A 20066-nucleotide genomic window follows, 5' to 3' on the forward strand; every position below is an offset into this window, starting at 1 on the left:
CTGTGAACTTTTAAATCATCCAGATCGAAAATGCATTTCTCTCGGCACTGCTCGTGATTGTGTTCAGTTTTGTTTGTCCCGTCCCCCGCGCACCTCTGATTAGAAACTGTTGGCTACGTACGGTGCAAAAGAAGTCCAACATATAATATAATCGCTGCCAAGGACGAGGTGAGAGCAATCCGCTTCGTCGACATTGACACGGGAACGTCCGACTTGGTTGCCTGCAGCAAACAGACGAACGGGCGATCGCCAAGAAGCGGTGATATTAAAACAAATCTGTCGGGTTTCCATGTTGTGTCCACCCTCCCTTGTGTGTGTTCATCACTGGGACGCGAGAGAGCGACAGACGCGACCGAAGCAAACATTTTTGTAACTTCTTCTTCGCCCGACTCGAAATGTTTTCAAGATTTTAGTTTTTTTGAGTTTTACTCGTCAACCCAGTGCAGGCGATGAGATGGAATCTCGCGGGCGAAGTGGGAAAATCTGGTTGGTTTATAAGGCAGCGGTGAATAGCCGAATAGTTCCATAGCAATCATAAAAGAGAATGGGGGGGGGGTAGGGAGATTAACAGTTTAACATTCCAGTTTACCGTATTTCCTTGCATAGACGAGAATCGAGATGTTATTAAACGCAGGCCCTGAATGGGGCTCTCACATCCATGAGAAAAATAAACGTTGAGGTATTTATACACGCGGCCCCCCCCCCATCACCACACCCCCATCCGCCCTCCCAACAAAAAATATCCTTCTCTGGTGACTTCCCCTTTAAAAAAATGAAACCGCACACACACACACACACGGGAAAGTGAGGAATCGGGGAGGGTGCGGCCGCATGAACACACATCACATCACGGGTCAGTTCAACACGTAGCAGTCGGGATGTCGAGACCAATATTGTCCACGAGCGGTTTTGTTTCGGGGAGTTAGAGCAACTCTGGCTGTCGCCTGATGAGGCTGGTTGTAATGATCGCCAAGGTGCTTGACTTGTAGATGTTGCCGTGGGTTCACTCTACAACACACAAGCGGTGTGCTGCACTAGTAACTCTTTGCCATGTTTTGTTAACGTGATAAACCTTACTAATTGGCTGTGTCGGGTGGTGGCGGGTTTAACGACACATTTATATTTACGCGATCTAACCCAATAAATATATATTCTGGATCACGAGTCACTCAGAGACCCCCTTCCCTCATCCCTCCTCCTCCTCACACATGCGATGCACATGCATGAACAACGCAACAACACACGCCGTGCCTTAACCATGCCCCGTGGGTGTAAGATTCACATCGCTGGCAGGAGGTGGCAGCGACCCCCCCGCCCCACACACACACACAGACACTGCTGGATGGAACATAACCTTGTGCCAGGTCACATAGAGTGCTCCCGTGTGTGTGTATTTAGAACTTGTTTCGCACCGTACGTAGACAACCGTGCTAATCGTCGCCGTGCTATTTTATGTCCTTTCGAGGCCCCTTTGCTGACTTCATGGCCCTCTAGAATGCTCTTCCGATAATAGGAAGCCATCGAAGCTATGCGCTTGTAAATCATCAATATTGAAAACTCATTTGTTTAGAACAGAATTTTGTGGTCAGTTTGTTGTGCTCGGCCCCCCCCCCGGCACCTGTGATGAGCATGGTTGGCTATGTTCGGTGCGATAGAAATTAACAGAACATTAATTCACATTGAGGCCAGCCCATAGTGCCCTGCGCGCATCTTTACGATCGTTCCCACACAGCTGCCGTAAAGGTGGTGCATCACGTGCTGCCAATGCGACACCGTCGCCTCAAGCTACACGTACAGAATGTCCAAGTGTTTTTTAACTCGGGAAAGCCGCACAAAGTCCTTAAGATTCTTTGTCAGCAGGGAGGTTGGCATTAATTTTGCCATCTGCAGTTATTAGTGAGTGTTGCGAAAAAACACAAAGCGATTGTGACTTGGTATTGGAGAGGCAGAAAGAGGAACGCGTGGATCAATAAATGTATTTTTTGTCGGTTCAATCGCATGAATATAAATGCGTTGTTAAACCCACCACCACGTGACGCAGCCAATTAGTTGGTTTGTCACGTAAACAAAACGTGCTAATTCGTTACTACTTCAGCACACCGCTTGTGTGTTGGAGAGTAAACCCACAACATTTACACTTTCGCTGGTGATTACAACCAGCTTCATCCGGCGATTTTGCCAGAATTGTGAAGAAGTCCTCCCGTTTCCGGTCTTAAACAGAGTAAGATGACCTCATCACTGTGGACCTACCAGGTGCGAAGATCAGAGGAGGGGGGGGGGGGGGTTAATGTAATCGTAGACATTATACAAGAAATATAGATTAAAAGTCTACATTGGAGGCAATAACGCAAATTCGTACCAATGTATTACGATATCACAGTCATATTCTGTTGGTATATGTGTGTGTGTGTCAGTGTGCAATGGGGCATGTGAAATGAGTAACCATGCAAGTTTTATACATTTTCATAACATAGCAGCGTCTTGAGCCCACATTCCCTGCACCCACGCTGTGCAACCTGTGCAGCAATGTATGCATGTTGTATGTTGAACTTCTTTCGCACCGTACGTAGCCAACTGTCCTCATCGGAAGTGCGTGGTGAATGACACCAAACTAAACAAAAAAGCAGTTCTAAAACAAATGAGTTTGTCAATCTAGATGATTTAAAAGTGCATAACTCCAGTGGCTTCCTAATATCGGAAGGAAGAGCGTTCCAAACGGCCGCAGAAGCGCATCTGAAAGTGCCACGCGATGCGGTGACCGCCGTCTTTGTTCGATGGCTGATATCGTTGAAGAGGCTGCAACGTTTGTCGAGGAGTCCACGGAGCAAGAAGAACAACGCTGAGTGCTCTTCAGGACGAAGGCGAATTGAGTAGCGCCGATGCTCATTAACGCCGCAGAAAACCGCTCTCCCGAATGCGCGTGGCCTTAAAACAAACCACTCGTCAGAAAACAGCGGTGGGGGAAAAAAGGGCAACCGAAAGTTTCCCTAATTGCGATAGATCACGCGAATCTCAAAATATGCAGTGCGTGCGACATTCTAACAGGCAAACAAAAGTGGAGTGGGTTCCGTCAGGACGCGTCGCTGGAAGAGCCGGCAGTCGGTGGTCAAGGCTCGCGATGGAGTGGCAGTCGGCGTGGATGGACCGCGTCCGAGAGGAGCTTCACCCGGGGGGAGACGGACCGGCGATGAAATCGGCTCGTGCGCGGGCGCCCATGGGATTTGTTACGACGCCGAACCGTGCAAGGCGGCGGTGGCTTGGGGAGGCCTTCATCCAGCAGTGGATTAGGGTGGCGAGCGTTGGCGAGTCCAGGGCACTACAGTGAAAGCCCTCTTTTCGTAACGACGTTGGGAAATATGTTTTTGTTGGGTCCGTGAAAACCACCCCCTGTTGTCTAATCATCACTATCTTCATCATCACCATCATCGTTACTGTCATTACCATCGTCTTCATTGCCATTATAACCATCATCGTAGCCATGGTAATCGCGACGAATCACTGTCGATCCACGGCCACCTATTCGCAAGCTCGTTTACTTTTCCCAACAATGAATGTGTCTCTAATATGCCTCGTAGTTTGTTGTCCTTCCCCCGCACCTCCGATTGGCACGGTTGGCTACGCACGGAGTTCAACATACGTACATATTTGCATGCGATGAAAATGCATTTGACTCGGCGTAGGTTAACTCACAAACCGAAGCCTCAATGAGATATAGTTAGATATTATACAAACCATTTAGATGGCTGGGAAGAGCGACACTGAGATCAACGGTATTACAAATACACCCATCATCAACATGACCTTCCACCATCATCCTTATCATTATTTTTACCATCATCTTCTCCATCATTGTCATCACCATGATCATCATCATCATATCCACGGTGGGAGGCCGACAGACGATGCGGATTTATGAGGAGTGATTTGCCTCCACTCCAACACGGCTCCTCTCATTCACGAAATCGCCACGTGGGTAATTCTGCCCCACGGATAACAGACGCTGTGGACAATAGGGTGATGGGTAAGTTGAGCTCCACTGTGTTCACAAGTGTCAGTGGGTGCTGGTGAGTGCTGGTGAACAAAGTGAGAATTTGTGTCAGTGGCTATTGGTGAGTGCTGGTGAGCAAAGTGAGCATTTGTGTCAGTAGGAATTGGTGAGTGATTGTGAGCAAAGTGAGTGTTTGTGTCAGTGGGTATTGGTGAGTGTTACAGTAGATAGTATACAAACAGTGATATAGCATGCAATACGCGTGATGATAAATATACCGTACTGCATATGCACACTACACTAGCCGTATTGTACCTACTTGGCCCAATTCCATGTTAGAAGTCGTGGCATTGATTCAAGCAACATCTGTTGAATCGTAAAATGTTCATGCTATATTTAGCGGAGCACAACTGGAATGGTGCGACAGTTGACATGAACAAAAGTTTATTACTTTTCAAAACGCACCTGTACTTTGTTATTATTACTACATATTTTTGTTTTAATCTATTCCGTGACACAACCAGACAGCGAACGGCATGCGATTATTAATAAGGCCATTCTGGAGCCTAAACCCACAATCATTATCAAAGCTATGTTTGGGGGGTGGCAATGGTCATATTACAGCTGTACGGACGTCTGTCAAATCGCCATCAGTTCATTACATTTCATACTGCGACTCTTGACAATCGTTTCGTCGCGAAATCTCTCAGCTGTTGCACAGTTTACATTTGAACCTTCGACATTCAGTCCTCACACAATTGGGCGGCCTACTCCTTAAACTGATCACACCTGCATTCGAATGAACGACTTCCATTCCGCCTAGATGTGCTTAAGGTTGATAAAAAAAGAAATGTGCCATCGCGAAAAGTCTACCGACAATTCTACAAAACAATTTCGGGCCTATGCTCCATCAATGGAGGAGGAACAGCACAAACGACGCGGATTCTCTCCCGAAGCCCTCGCCTGGCGAGAGATCTCGAGAGTGGCATTCGACGACTGAACGTAGTGGCATACCAGTGTTAGCCGCACCTCCGACGTACGGTGCGAAAGAAGTTGAACCTACATACTGTACATCTACACGTAAATAGAAATGCTTACACCGGGAGGGTTGGCGATGACGATTCACGTTTTGCGCAGGTGGCGATGCAGAGAGTAAGGGTTCATCTAACCCTGCGTGGCAATACTGGAAACCAGAGCCAAGTCCACATTGTGTGGGGCATCCATGGCCGACATTATTTAGGTGTAGAGGTTGAAAATAGACTCAAGATAATTTCCCTCATGTATTACATTTGAATGTATAATTATGATCATGGATGTGTACGTATGTATGTTGAACTTATTTTGCACTGTACGTAGCCAGCCGTGCTAATCGGACGTGCGGGGGAAGGACAACAAACTAAACACAAAAAGGAGTTCTAAAGAAATTAGTTTTAAACAAAGATTTTAAAAGTACATGGGTCCAGTGGCTGCCTAAAACTGGAACGAAGAACGTTACAGACGACCGCAGAAGCTCATCTGAAAGCGCGCGATGCAGTGACCGTCTTTGTTCGAAGGTTAGCCAAAAGCCGCTGCGAGGATGAGCCGCTGCGAGGATGTGGAACAATGGAACAATTGCCATAAATATTTAATTATGGTTTCATTCTCAACAGAAAGTATCCGTTCCTGAACGGTCTTTTTGGCTTTTTTATGAGATGGTCCTTAAAAGATGAATAAAATTTGTGGCAATGACGGTGTGACTTGATATATGTAACACTCAAGGAGAATAGGCATATCTGTCACTGCATGGATTCATAATAAAGGTTATATCGCGAAATAGAAATGTGTCGTTTAACCTGCCACCACCATTTAGTAAGGTTTGTCACGTAAACAAAAACGTGCCAATCAGTTACTACTTCAGCACACCGCTTGTGTATTGGAGAGGAAACCCAGAACATTTTACAATTCAAATACTCGAATTATGAATGTTGTGGGTTTACTCTCCAACACACCGGACTTTGCGGATAATATGATTTGTGGCTAAAAGGATTTGTAGATAATAGAATAATAAAAATATCAATCACTACGACATCTGTATCTAGCCAGGATATTGCAACGTACTCTGCAGGAGATTTTCATTTTTCGGATCGTTGGTCATTTCCCTGAGTATATATGGGATTACCCTAATTAATGAAGAACAGCATACGTAATAGTATTTTTGATAGCAAATATCAGATACCGGGTTGGACAGAAACGCGGGGAGGGGGGGGGGTTAAGAAACTTGCCCAAAGTTTCAGATGCCACGCTGGGGCATTGTCCACTGGATTGCAAGTCCAGTGTGATACAATAAAATAAAAAAAAATCCACCACAGTGAGTGGATCGGCAGGTTGCGTGTGGTGGGGGTGAAGTGTGGGCACTGCCACCTCTTCCAAGACATCTGGCCAGCGTGGACGGATAGGCCAAACACCTTCACTCGAGGGGCTCTCTGAAGCTCCCTCTAGTGGAGGCCCTTCCACCAGCAGCAGTGGCAATGCAATTGCAGGACTTCACCTTTATCTTTTAATAGATACCCAAAAGAGCGAGGATGAATTACTAAACCGCACCGACATGCATTCTAGGGGAAATATATATTAAAAAAACGATTCTCATCATGTTTATGTTAGTCGCTCACAGGTGTATTTTCGCAAACGAACAGGCCTCTTTGAGTGACTCCGTGATTTGCATCCCCACTATGCCCACCACGTCTCACACGCGCCCGGTGTACAAAGCGCGCCACTGTGTAACGTGCAGACAGAATTATTTTGATAACGGGGGGGGTGGGGAATTCTGTAACCTAAATCCGTGGGTTGAGCACGAGGTCACATTTTTTTTTTCAAGTGTGCGGAAGGAAAAAGTGTGCAAGCAATTCAGGGGGATTGATGGGAAGATGTATACAGTCACACACACACACACTTACAGTGGGCGGGGGAGGGAGCAGTGGCGCAATGGTTAGCCCACCGAGCTCTGGAACCCAGCGACGCGAGTTCGATTCCTTGGCCACGTCGAAGAAAGGCGGTCACCGCATCGCGCGCTCTCAGAGGAGCTCCTGCGGCCGTCTGGAACGCTCTTCCTTCCGATGCTAGGAAACTCCTGCAGTTAATCCACTTCGAAATCACCCAGATTGAAAACTCTTAAGAATTGCTCTTGGTGTTTAGTTTGGTGTACTTCCCCCGCACCTCCGATTAGCACGGTCTGCTACGTACTTTCAACGTACATACATAACATCAGTGGCGAGTGATATATCCCCCCCCCCCTCCACACCTTCCTCCAACTTCACCAACCCACATTGACCAACATTGGGAAGCATTGTCAAACAACTCCCATGACTTACATGTCACGGCCCTTCACCATGCAGTGGCCTGAGAAAGCGCTCCGATTGGTAACCATCACCCGCTCCGCTCCACGCTACAGCTGCGTGGCACGGCTGAAGTCATGCAACTTGCAATCAGAAGCTTCCAAGTTCAAATGCAAGTCTGGAGCTTGAGCCTGACCTTCCACAGGGGTCGATAAACGAGTGCGCCATTGTCAGAGGTGATTGATTTTTGTTGTTGTTGGAGGGACTGGCCTCTGCCATGATACTGTGGAATTTCCACGACTGGCTCTGTTGCCATCGATGGAGATGAGCGCCGCCGCCACCGACGCCGCCGTGCTTCGTTTGTCACTCGACAGCGTGGAGCGCGCGCGTCAACCTCGTGAACACACGCGCACGCACGTCAACCTGGTGAACACACGGGCACGCGCGCACTCTCCCAACGCCCACGTGGACACTGCCCACGCAGGGCGCAGCCACCGAGAGCACAGGCGGTGCAACTGCCCATGGGCACCACGTGCCGATGGGGGAGGGGGGGCATGGCGCTGCGGAGAGAGGGGGGGGACATTGGACAAGGGCTCCCCCCCACCTCTGCCCCCCCCCCCCCTCCCCCCGCCCCCCCTATGCGCCATGGCCCACGCTGGCCTCGCCACTGCGCCACTCTGTGGAGGGATCCGCACGCGTCGTGTTCTCGATGACACCAACAACAACAACAAAAATGTATACTGTATTCCAAGCGCGAACAAATGACGCAGTAAAGGCACGTTTGCGTCAATGAAATGTGACGGCCGGGTTTCATATAAATACTCAAATAGTAAATGTCGTGGGTTTACTCTGCAACACGCCGGTCTGCTGAACATGCAACTTTTTGTTTACCTGACAAACCTCACTAATTGGCTGTGTTGGGTGGTGGCGGGTTAACGACACAGGACGCTATTTTATTCATATACTGTGCTCTCTTCTTGGTTCTTTCGGTAAAGTCACGTAGAAGGGAAGCAATAAAATAATAAAAAAAATATTATTTTATTGCTTCCCTTCTACGTGACTTTACCGAAAGAACCAAGAAGATGGATCCCTGCAGTCACGAAAGCTTTAAATCGAAATACGGTGCTCTGTTGCACAGCTCGTTTGTATCCTACACAGATGTCCGTGAAAACCTTCTGGACATCTGTTAAAAAGAGCTTCATAGCTCATCGGATTCCTCCACTATCAATACATATTCTGATTGATTCTGTGCAATGTATAGAGGAGTTCCGATACGAGTCACTTCATAGCATCAACTTACGAAGCGCGGGCAGCTTGCAACACGCGTGGCGGGCATGCGGTCACTTGGTAGGTAGTCGGCGGAGTTGGAAATCATCAACCCGGCTCCGTGCAGATACAGCAGAGGCCCAGGCTTTTCAAGGCCATTCGCCTCACATTCGGGATGGCCAACCTCAACGCAACTGGGTTATTATCGTGGGAAGAGTTTGCAGGGGGAGGGACAATGCCTCTTCCCCTCGTCGTTTGCAATTAATATAAAATAAAAACATTTTATGCACCCGCGATTCCTAACGTCAGGGACAAAGCGAACCCCTGCACTGCCCTCCACTGTAGAAGTCAAACTCTGCCCAGTGCCGTATTAAGCGAGTGCGGGGCCTGTTGCATATGTTATAAAGGGGCCTTAAAAAAAACAAGAATTAATAAAACACTAAATTTTTACTTGCGTAGTAAAGTAATTATATTTTTTATTTACTATACAGCCAGATAATACGAAAAATCGCTTATCTTAAACACCCAGTCGTTCATGAAAGTTGAAGGCAGTATAGTACTATATTAATAGAGCAAGTGCAGAATCCTAGATTTGAAGCTTTCGTGACTGCAAGGATCCATACTTTTTGTTTTTTTCAGTAAAGTCACGTAGGTTAAAACGGAAAACAAATCAATTAAATCACGACGTTTCGGAGGCAACACATGCCTCCGTCTTCAGGTGGAACCGTCAGTATTTTTTGCTGTGACGGTTCCACCTGAAGACGGAGGCTTGTGTTGCCCCCGAAACGTCGTCATTTAATTTATTTGTTTTCCGTTTTAACCTACGTGACTTTACCGAAACAACCAAAGAGTAAGTGCAGAATCACTGAACCGGAATTGACAGCTTGAAAGCATTTAGCGCGGGGCCCTTGAAAGTGCGGGGCCCGTAGCTACTACATATGTAGCTACTTTTGCTACGACAATGATCCGGCACTGACTCCACCTGTGGACTTATTTTACCTACACATGCGCATTTGCAATGCAATGTACAACTTGGTTCACCAAACGTAGCCGAGGCGCTATAATCCCCAGAAAAAATCTAACGCTCATTCAAAAACAACAAACGTCGCTCCGTTGTCACGAGACAATTTTTCTCGCTTTGAATATTTTCTGTCTTCTTCATCTTCTTCTGAAATCGTGGATCTGTTATGGGGGGGGCGATGGTGTGGGCATGTCTGGCGTATGGGGAGAGATCGACCAATCGAAGGAGTGGCATCGTATGAAAATTAAGAATAGATTTTCCCTTCCTGGCAATGAAACAAGTGTTAAGATGTTCAAACACCAACTATATACATTTTGCAAGCAATAATGTGCTGCATGAACCACACGTACTTATGGTGAACATGCAAAACACGTGCTCTGATATAATGTAGGCATTTGTCTTTGAAACTCATTGGCTTACACGAGAGCCAGTCTTCTTTGTGGCCTAGTCTCACGAGTGTCAAACCAGAGAACTCCAAAAGTCGAACAGTACAGAGACAATGCCACACGTATCAGAGCATTTAAAGCTCGGGGTGAGCAGCTAGATCATGGGGCCTTTCAGCCAGTATCAAGTATGAAAAAATAAGAATAGGTTTAACCCTTTCTGGCAATAAAACAGGTTTTAAGATGTTCAAACGCCAAATGCAGAGTGTTTCAAAACAATGTTAACACTTCCGAGAATTTGCAACAATACCACAAGACTTGTGCCTTAGGGTTCTGGAGACCACCTGGAGAAGATTCCAGGCAACGCGTTGACAACGATGGCGAACAAGTGGAGACTCTTTGACTTGTTGAAGCTATTAACGTACATTTGTTATCATGTTACAGTGTATTATCCGTTAACAGAATTGTGGATAGAAGGGTTTTAACTCGCCTACGCTTTTAACACTGTCGTGGATAATAGGGTGAAACTTCCACGTGTATCCACCGAGGGGCCGTCCATAAATGACGTCACGCACCTAGGAGGAGGGGGGTCAGACATTTGTGACGATGTGTGACGAGGGGGGGGGGGGTTGAGAAATGTGACGTCACATCAAAATGCGCAACTTTAAATAATTATAGACACGTTCCACTTTTTAATACATGTTTTCTCCTACAACATCAGAGTGCAGCGCCACATTAAATACGCACTACAATGACAATAGTTTAAAGCGATTTGAGGCATGTTTTATTTATTTGGGGGGGGGGGGGGGGGTGCAGAGCTTTGTGACGTCATATTTGAGGAGGGTGTCTGACTTTTTGTGACGCCGTGTGACGAAGGGGGGGGGGGGGGGGCAAAAATCGTCCAAAATCGCGTGACGTAATTTATGGACGGCCCCTTATCCGTAAAATAAATTGCGGATAACAGCAAGCTATCCCGCAATGCAGGATGGGAACATTTACAGATATTTGCGAATAGTTAGAATAGTGGACCCTTCTTTTAAACTCCGGACGACAGGAGTCAGAATCAAATTATGTTCTTTATACTTGAGAAATCCGATGAGCTATGAAGCTTTTTTTGCCGCAGATGTTCAGTGGAGTCACTCGTACTCCGGTCGCGGATGAGAGGAATTCTACCGTATCCCAATATTCTGTCATGGTCTGTATACCCGCACAGTGCACGTGATTGGCTAACGGATCTGTCATTCTTCAAGTGGGTTTCGTCGTGATTTTTTTTAAAGACGAATGATCGAGGCGTTGTAAAACTGTTACCTTCTTTCACGTCTCCATAAACCTCCGGTAAATTGTTCCGTGAAAGCGGGTCCCCCTTCTTTGATGGCGGTGTTATTTGTGAGTAATTGCTCATGGATCAAACGCCGCACCACTTTAACGTCGACTATTACGTTTGCTGCGTGTGCGTTGAACGGCATGCGTATTCACGTGCTTTGACACTCGTTGTACGTAATGAGTTCACGTGGCCACTTGAGCCACTAGGAGGCCACTATCATTCACCACAATTAAACACAACTCATTCAAGTGATGACCATGAATTGTGACAATTGAGTTATTGGTTTGGGGCTCGGGGAGAACCATTCCGCCCGAAAAAAAATGTCGCTCCCACCACCCTTCCAATCCACTCCCCCATTCTCCACAAATTCACGGACACACGAAAGGCTACTCGATCAGTCGACGGACGTTCATTTTTTTAATATTTGACGATCAGCGCTATAACAGTTGCAATATATCTAAACACCGTTGGACCTGTAACCCCGCAGCTTCATGTTGTCCGCGATGCACTGGGTTGTGCTCGTTGGCACAGGCACCGGCGAACGCGTACGCCTGCAACGTGTGTATACGATTACGCGCTACGGTCGGCACAGAAATCATTTTAAATTATACGTCTGACTAATACAAAAAATATATATACACTACAAATATTAATCATACGTGCGCAGCGCACAAACCACACACCGCCTTATGTACACTGGATGCGCAATCAAATGAAATATGGCATATCTCTGTGACTGTTTGAAACAATATGAGAGTGGACAAGCCAAAGTAATGCAAACAACAACGTTATTGCTGTTTTGTGGCACGTGTTAATTTTGCTGTAATATTTCTGTCATGTTCTATTTCTTCAACAAACACTTCTTTGCGCACATGGTAAGCCTTACAGCCGACAGCGTGGGGCAATGCTGGCATCCATCTCCACGCCGCCCTTTCTCTGGCGGCATCTAAAACTAAGCTTTTTTTTATTCTACGAGGTAAAGCCCACTGAGCTATGTAGCTCTTTTTCAGAATCGACCTGGCCACAAATGAAAGCTCAGCGAAGTGGCTTATCATCACGTGGACATTTCTATCAGCCAAATAATCCAAACACGCGTTTAGATTATTTGGAGAAAAATCCACGCGACCCACGGGGAGAGAGAATCGCAAACTCCAAATATACAGCACGCGTCAAGGGTCGGGATCGAACCCACGAACCTCCTGCATACCTTGAGAGGGAGTTAACATCTCGCCACCAGCAGCGCCCTGATGCGCCTAATGGTGAAATAAGTAACATGTCAATAAATAAAATACATAAGATGCTTTTTGGGGGGGTTAGATCGCGTAAATATAAATGTGTCGTTAGACCCGCCACCACCCGACACAGCCAATTGGTAAGATTTGTCACGTAAACAGAACGTGCTAATTCATTACAAGTTTATTCTCCGACACACCGGTGCGTGCTGAACTAGTCACGAATTGACACGTTTTGTTTACGTGACAACCCTTACCAATTGGCTGTGTCGGGTGGTGGCGGGTTTAACGACACATTCATATTTACGCGATCTAACCCAAAAACCTCTAATGTGGATAATATTGCTCGCGAAAGCCCTACTACGTGTTCAACAATATTAAACGTTGTTTTCAATTCATTCTTGGCCTCATCGTCTAAGGCCAATTTAATGTTAAAGCAAAGCGCAAACAGCGGAGCAATCCAAAAGGAACGGCAAGATTCAAACTATTTGAGCGTTTTCATGGCCAGTGCCCGGATGGATTGTTGGTCGCATCGCAGGAAAAAGTTTGTGGTGGCGGCTTCGAGAGGCCTCCATCCAGCAGTGGATTGCTCATGGCTGACGATGACAACGATGATGATGATGGTGATGATTGCGGCGAGTGGATGGCAATGGATGGCAATGAGAAAACAAACCGGGGCATCCAGCAAGTGACTTTCACAACGTCGGCAAGGCATTATTGAGGCGTGCGACGACGGATAACCCCCAGATGTTGGTTGCATGTGAAGAACAAACAAGGCAGTGAAGACAGCGGGAACGACATCGCACCGTGGTGGCGACTGCGCATTGCGGAGGAAGGAGAGAGCGTTGCAAAAACGGCCGCCCGTGTGTTTCAAAGTCTGCTGTGGAAACCGGGCAAGACTGTTGGCGTCTGCGGCTTCTTAGACACACACACACAAAAAGACAAAGATCCCCCATGTAGCCTTAATAGACTGTCGGGGCAAGTGCTGCTAGCGAGCACATATGAAGGCCGCAACGGCACACGAGGGGGTGGGTGGCCAGCACCACACCCGACCGCCTTTGTCTCCCCAGTGGCGATGTTTACTTACCGCACCAGGTACCCATTTGAGGCTGAGTCGACCTGGGGGAGGCCCAGGACCGGTTCAGATAATCGTCACCGGTGTTGGCCGTGAGAGGAAATCAAACCCGGTTCGCCGGGTTCGTAGCGCAGCGCGCTAGCCGCTACACTACCGCTCACACACACAGATAGACACACAGACATACAGCCACACAGACACAGGGCGCACGTGGGTGTGTGGGTGGCGGTGTCTATTGTTTATGGAGAATCTCCTTCCAAAGGGAAAGTTTCCAGCGAGGCTCCTCCTCTCTCCTCTCCCCGCGTCCACCGCGAGCACGCCGCGCAGACCGACCCAGCCAGACGTCTCGGAATTAGCGCCGGGTGGAGCCGCAGCCCCCCCCCCCCTCTTGTGAAGGGGGTAGGGGGCCCCCCTATTGGGAAAGGGGGGGCGGTTGAGGGGCCTTTGGCGAACGGGAAATAAAAAAAATCGTGGAACGTTTCTGGGAGATTTAACGACGACGATGAGGGCGATTTTTAGGACGCTGCATCCCCGTCGTGAATGGTAACAACTTCACACACGCGTGTGCAACGAGGCGATCAGGGCGTTCCAGTAGCCGCGCTAATGAATTAAAATGAAGTGGGAGAAACATCACAAAAAAGGAACGAATCAGAACAAGTGGAAATAAAAGCAAACAAGTGCGATGCTTGTCTACTCCGCTCCGTGTGATGCTATTTTGACAAGATCTAAGCAATGTTCAGACATCATTATTGTGGTGGATTGCAGCTAGCAGCTTCATGGCAAACGTCCAAAGCCTACAGTCAGTGCAGATATATATATGTGGGAGGAAGGTGGGGGTGGAAAGTTGCAATAACAAAAGTGTTCTTTGAGTTACCAGACTATAAGACAGGAAACCAAATGTCAAAATTTAACTTTACACTTTAGGGATTGCTACTTATATGACTGCTATATTGTAACCAATACCGGGGCAACATGATCTTCATACTCGCTTTTATATAAACCTGTCGTGCAAGACAGTGCACCGACGCGCCTAAAACGATTCTTAAATGTGTGATTAAAGTCGAAACGCTTTGACAACAAGGGGTTGTTTGTTCGAGAAACGGCGTTGTTGCACAAAGAGAGTAAGTCACGGGGCGAGCAGAAGGACGTGGAATGGAGTTGCAGGAAATGTACCACCGGGGCCTCTGAAGCCGCGAGCTTTCTGTGACGAATTTCACCACGCGCAATCGCGACTCTTGACCAACAAATATTTTGCTCGAGATACATCAAAAACGAAAAGTTAGTTTTTGACATTTACAGCACGAGCGCGGACGTTGGAATTCACGCGCCGAGTTCACCAAAGCGGTTTCCAGCACAACGTCGCAATATTCAACGTCACTTATCCACCGCGACCGTTTAACCGCCCACACGCCCAGTGCGCTATTTGTGAACGGTGTAGCGGTAATTTTCTGTAGATGTTCACATGTCCGACCTCGTCACATATCCACCAAAGCCTCCGGTCCCCAGCACAGTGGCGAGATGTTAACTCCCTCGCCTGGTAAGCAGGAGGTCGTGGGTTCGATCCCAACCCTGACGCCAGTATATTTGGAGTTTGCATGTTCTTCCCGTGGTCGCGTGAATTTTTCTCCGGGTCCTCCGGTCTGTCCCTCTACATTGAAAAACATTAATTTAGGGTATTTGGCTGCTATAAATGTCCACGTAGTAAGCCACTTCGTTGAGCTATCATTTGTGGCCAGATCGCTTTTGAAAAAAGCCAAAAGCACAGTGGGCTTTACATGCTAAAATGAAAAAAAGTTTAGCTTGATAGATATGATGCTGGTCTGTTCTCTCCTCTGTGGATTTGATCGCACAATATCAATACAACAGCCCATCAAATTCCACTCTCCACAGTCTCAGTATTTATTGTGTAATCTTTGCTTTCATAAATAAAATTGCGCTTTAAAGTGTGAACGTGACCTATCCTTTGTTCCAGCCTATGATCTTATTTTAGAAACACGCATAGAGGATTTGGCTGCGAAATAAATGCCACGTGATAAGCCATTTCGTTGAGCAATCGTTTGTGGCCAGGTCGCTTCTGAAAAAGAGCTATCCAGCTCAGTAGGACCTAACCAGGTAAAATATAAAAAATAGATTATTTTAGTTTAATTTGACGATGTGAGAATTAACAGATTAAACATGAATATAAAAAAAAAAAATTTCACCAATCCTCAGTTCAGGGGAAGCCACTTTGACTGCGAGAAGTATTCTGTGTGTCTGTAGGTATGTTAAATATATTTCGCACCGTACGTAGCCAACTGTGCTAATCGAGGTGCGGGCAGGGAAGGATGGACAACAATCTATGATGCACAACGTGACAGGTGCGGGATGCGTGCGTTGCCAACCCAAAGTTGTGCACCTTAACGTGTCGGCTTTTGCGACCAATATCCATAATAGAAGGTTTTTTGGGATTAGATCGGGTGAACATAAATGTGTCGTTAAACCCGCCACCACCTGGCGACACAGCCAATGGTTTGTCATGTAAACAGAACATGCCAATTCGTTACTTGTACAGCACACAGTTTTGTTGGAGTATAAACCACTAACGAATTGGCTCGTTTGGTTTACGTGACACACCTTACCAATCGGCCGTGTCGGGTGGTGGCGGGTTTAACGACGCATATATTTACGCGATATAACCCAACAACAAAAAATAAGAAAACCCTCAATTATGAAGTCGTGCATTATTAAAAGCAAGGTCGCCCAGGGGGGGTAGACAGGTGGGGGGGGGGGCAAAGGAGGCAACTTTACCCTGGGCACCACACAGCAGAAGAGGGCCCAGAACGGGGCCTGGCATTGAGTCGCTCACTGAACAAAGGGGCCCCAGAGAGGGGGGGGGGGGGCTCCAGCATCAGGCCTTCTGCCCCTGTGGTCTCCAGGAAAGCTCTCTCTGGAGCCCCGGTTAGAAGGGATGTAGGTTCTGGAAAGGAATTGGAGTTGTGTTGGTCAGCGCATTCAGGAGTATGCTTCTGTGGAGACAGCGTCATAAATTTCACCATTAGGTAGCTTTTGGTATTGATTCTCCACAATCTGAACGAAGGCCCAATGGCAAGCAGAAAACGAGGAGAATTCAAACACACCGGCCTTCATAAGGGGGTACAGAGGGACAGATTAGTAGTAGCCACTCGCATTTGTCTACCCAGGCTGGCTGATCTTGTTCAGCGATCTCATGCGAGTGAGTTTGCGCCACTTACGGCTGGAACGATTAGTCAATTCATTGATGGTCATTAATGAAATATACAGAATATAAACCGAAAAGCGTGCAGGAATTCTCGGAGAGACGCATGTTTGGAATGTTCTTTCGTGCGGCAAGGTGACATTGGCAACGTTACGTGTGTATACCGAGGTGATTCGACATTTCAGTAGCCTCTGTGGAGGCTGGGTGGATGTCTGTGATATTATCCGCGAATCGGCGGCACGGGCAGTGTGGGATTACATTGGGACAGAGAAAGAAGAACACGTGGACTGGAAAACATGCGCAGGTTCATGCCACCATCCTAACTATTCAGAAAAGTGAAAGGGCTTGGTCAGGAGACGTTGCTAGAAAGGATGGTGGACGATGGTCAAAAAATGATAACAGAGTGGAAGCCAAGGCGAGGCCACCAAGGAGATGGAGCGATGAAATCAGAGCGCAGGTTCTGGATGGAGTGTTGCATCACAAGAGGGGGTAGTGTGGCACATTAGGCTTGGACCACTCTTTTAATTTTTTTCTTCGTGCAGCAAGGGAGTAAAGTGTGGTTTTGTGAAAGTCCTCATGTGCTGTGCAGTCCATCGATGCACGTGTGTACACCAGCATGCGATAACGGAGTTGGGCCTGTAGGGGGCTGGCAGAGTTAGTTATTAACCGCACTTGTACACCAGTGACGTGGTTAATTGCGACTCGATTGAAAATTGCTGTGTGTGACACACGTGATGCTGCATTTTACAGATTGACCACAATAAATGTGTTTGCCCTCGATTTGGAGCACCTGCCCACGTCCTTCATTTCGAGTGTGCAACAGTAGCCTTTTAAATTCTTCATAAAGCAGTGGATTCATCATGTCTGATGATGATGATGACTATTGTTAGCCAGTCTTAGCTATTTTCACATTTGTAAAAACAAACATTGTGGGTTTTGGGGAGAGAGCAAAATGTTCTGCTGACTTAAAAAAAGGAGACTTGCAAGATTAATGTTTCAACCTGTGCGCTATTCCACTGCCCGAGATGGATGGGACCCACATTTTCACTGTGGACCACAGCCAATCCCAAGACATTGGTCAGAGTGCATAACTTCTGAATGAAACTAAAACTAAACTATATTTTATTTCACCAGGTAATGCCCAATGAGCTATATATAGATCTTTTGTAGAAGCGACCTGGCCACCATTGATAGCTGAACAAAGTGGCTTATCACGTGGACATTATAGCAACCAAAAAACTGTAAACATTCTACCTGAGTCAGTGGCGGCGCTGCCGCCGTGCGAACCAAACTGCCAGAGCACGAGGGGACTGCGGTCGCAGCCTGGATCTTACAGAATCAGAATCTTTATTTATCCTGGAGAAATCCGATGAGCTATGAAGCTCTTTTTTTACAGATGTTCAGTAAGCGGCCGGGGGGGGGGGGCAGAAAGTTACAAACAATGCAACAAACGATAGGAGTGGAACGTATAGGAGAAGTAAGCACATCACTAAAATTAAATGCGTAAAATTGATCAAGTATATAAGTTTACATTGCATATGGACACCAATTGCCAAGCTTGGGCAAGGAAGCAAAAACAACAGCAAGAAAAGTCCCAGACCACACACCGAGACAACGGCACACAGTCCTCAATACAATTGCGCAAATACTAATTGAGCGCTCGATACGTACAATGTAACTATTCCACATGTCACGACACTTGTTTCTGTGAACCAGATGGGAAAGTCTGTGGCAGAAAATGTCACCTCTTGCGGTTAGGAAGAAGCGACTCGCCGGGAGAAACATCATTCTGCTTGTGAGCGGGGATTGTCGCACCGATGAGATGGCTTTTACGTAATGAAGTAACATGTGACGATGTGTTTTTTCTCCGCATTTCTGCCTTCTGAGTTGTGCATAATAAAGGCTTATTTTCTTTTTTTAGGTTAGATCGCGTGAATACAAATGTGTCCGTAAACCCGCCACCACTCGACACAGCTTATTAGTAAGATTTGTCACGTAAACATAACGTACCAATTAGTTACTACCTCAGCACAACCGTTGTGTTGGAGAGTAAACCCACAGCATTTACAATCAGAATACGACGTTTTGCTGGTGATTAGAACCACATTTATTGCATGAAGAAGCTGGTTGTAAATGTTGTAAGTTTACTCTTGAGCACCCTGGTTGTGCTGATCTACTAACTAATTGGGACGTTTTAGTTTACGTGTCAAACCTTACTAATTGGTTGTGTCGGGTGGTGGCGGGTTTAACAACGTATTTATATCTAAGCGATCTAAACTAAAAAAAAACTTTATTATGGATGATGTTGTTCGTGAAAGCCTACTACTACTACGTGTTATTCTAAGCTGTGCAACGATTTGTTTTTGCAAGTCACAGTGAATAGCGCTGTAAAGAGACACACACACTCACTCATCCGTGCCACCCTGGCCCTTGCGAGGACAACTCAACTTACCGCGGTGGCGAGTTGTGAGCTCCCTCGCCTGGTATACAGGAGGTCGTGGGTTCGATCGCGACCCTGACGCCTGCTGTATGTTTGAGATTTGCGTGTCTCTCTCTCTCTACCCGTGGGTCGCGTGGATTCTTCTCCAGTTCTTCCGGGATTTCCCTCCACATTTAGAAACATGCGTTTAGATTATTTGGCTGCTCTAAATGTCCACTTGACAAGCCACTTCGTTGAGCTATCACGCTGTGACAATCAGTTCGCTTCTGACAAATGGCTTTTTAACGCCAGTGGGTCTTACCTGGTAAAATTAAAATAGTTAATAGTTAGATAATTATTTAATACATACTCCCACCCATTCTTGAGAATACCAGCCGGTGCATTAACCCACTGTCCGCACGGTAGAAATCATATAACGTGAATAACGGTGAACAGGATTAATGTTATTATTAGGATGAGTTATTGCTCTCGTTTTCAATAAATTGGCAAAGCAGATAGTCTGTTTCCGGCGACAACGTGATTTATACTCAGAGTAGAATAAGAAGTCTTGCGCCCACATGTTCTGGTGAGGAACAGCTCTCCTCAGCTGTTTGGAAAGCATTGCTCCGACTTCTCGTGCGCACTCTCAAACAAAAGCGTGCACAGCCACTGGAGGGGCAACAACGCCACGTCGTGTGCCTGGGACACTTTGCTGGGTCCATACTGAGTTGGCAGTGGTGCGCCAGAAACGAATACTGCACTCAACACAATCACCATTTATATTCTTGCTTCTTTCGGTAAAGTCACGTAGAAGGGAAATAATAAAGTAATAA

Source organism: Lethenteron reissneri, chromosome 42 (genome assembly GCF_015708825.2).
Source record: "Lethenteron reissneri isolate LAM-NWPU_2019-01 chromosome 42, ASM1570882v1, whole genome shotgun sequence".
In the NCBI taxonomy this organism is placed as follows: domain Eukaryota; kingdom Metazoa; phylum Chordata; class Hyperoartia; order Petromyzontiformes; family Petromyzontidae; genus Lethenteron; species Lethenteron reissneri.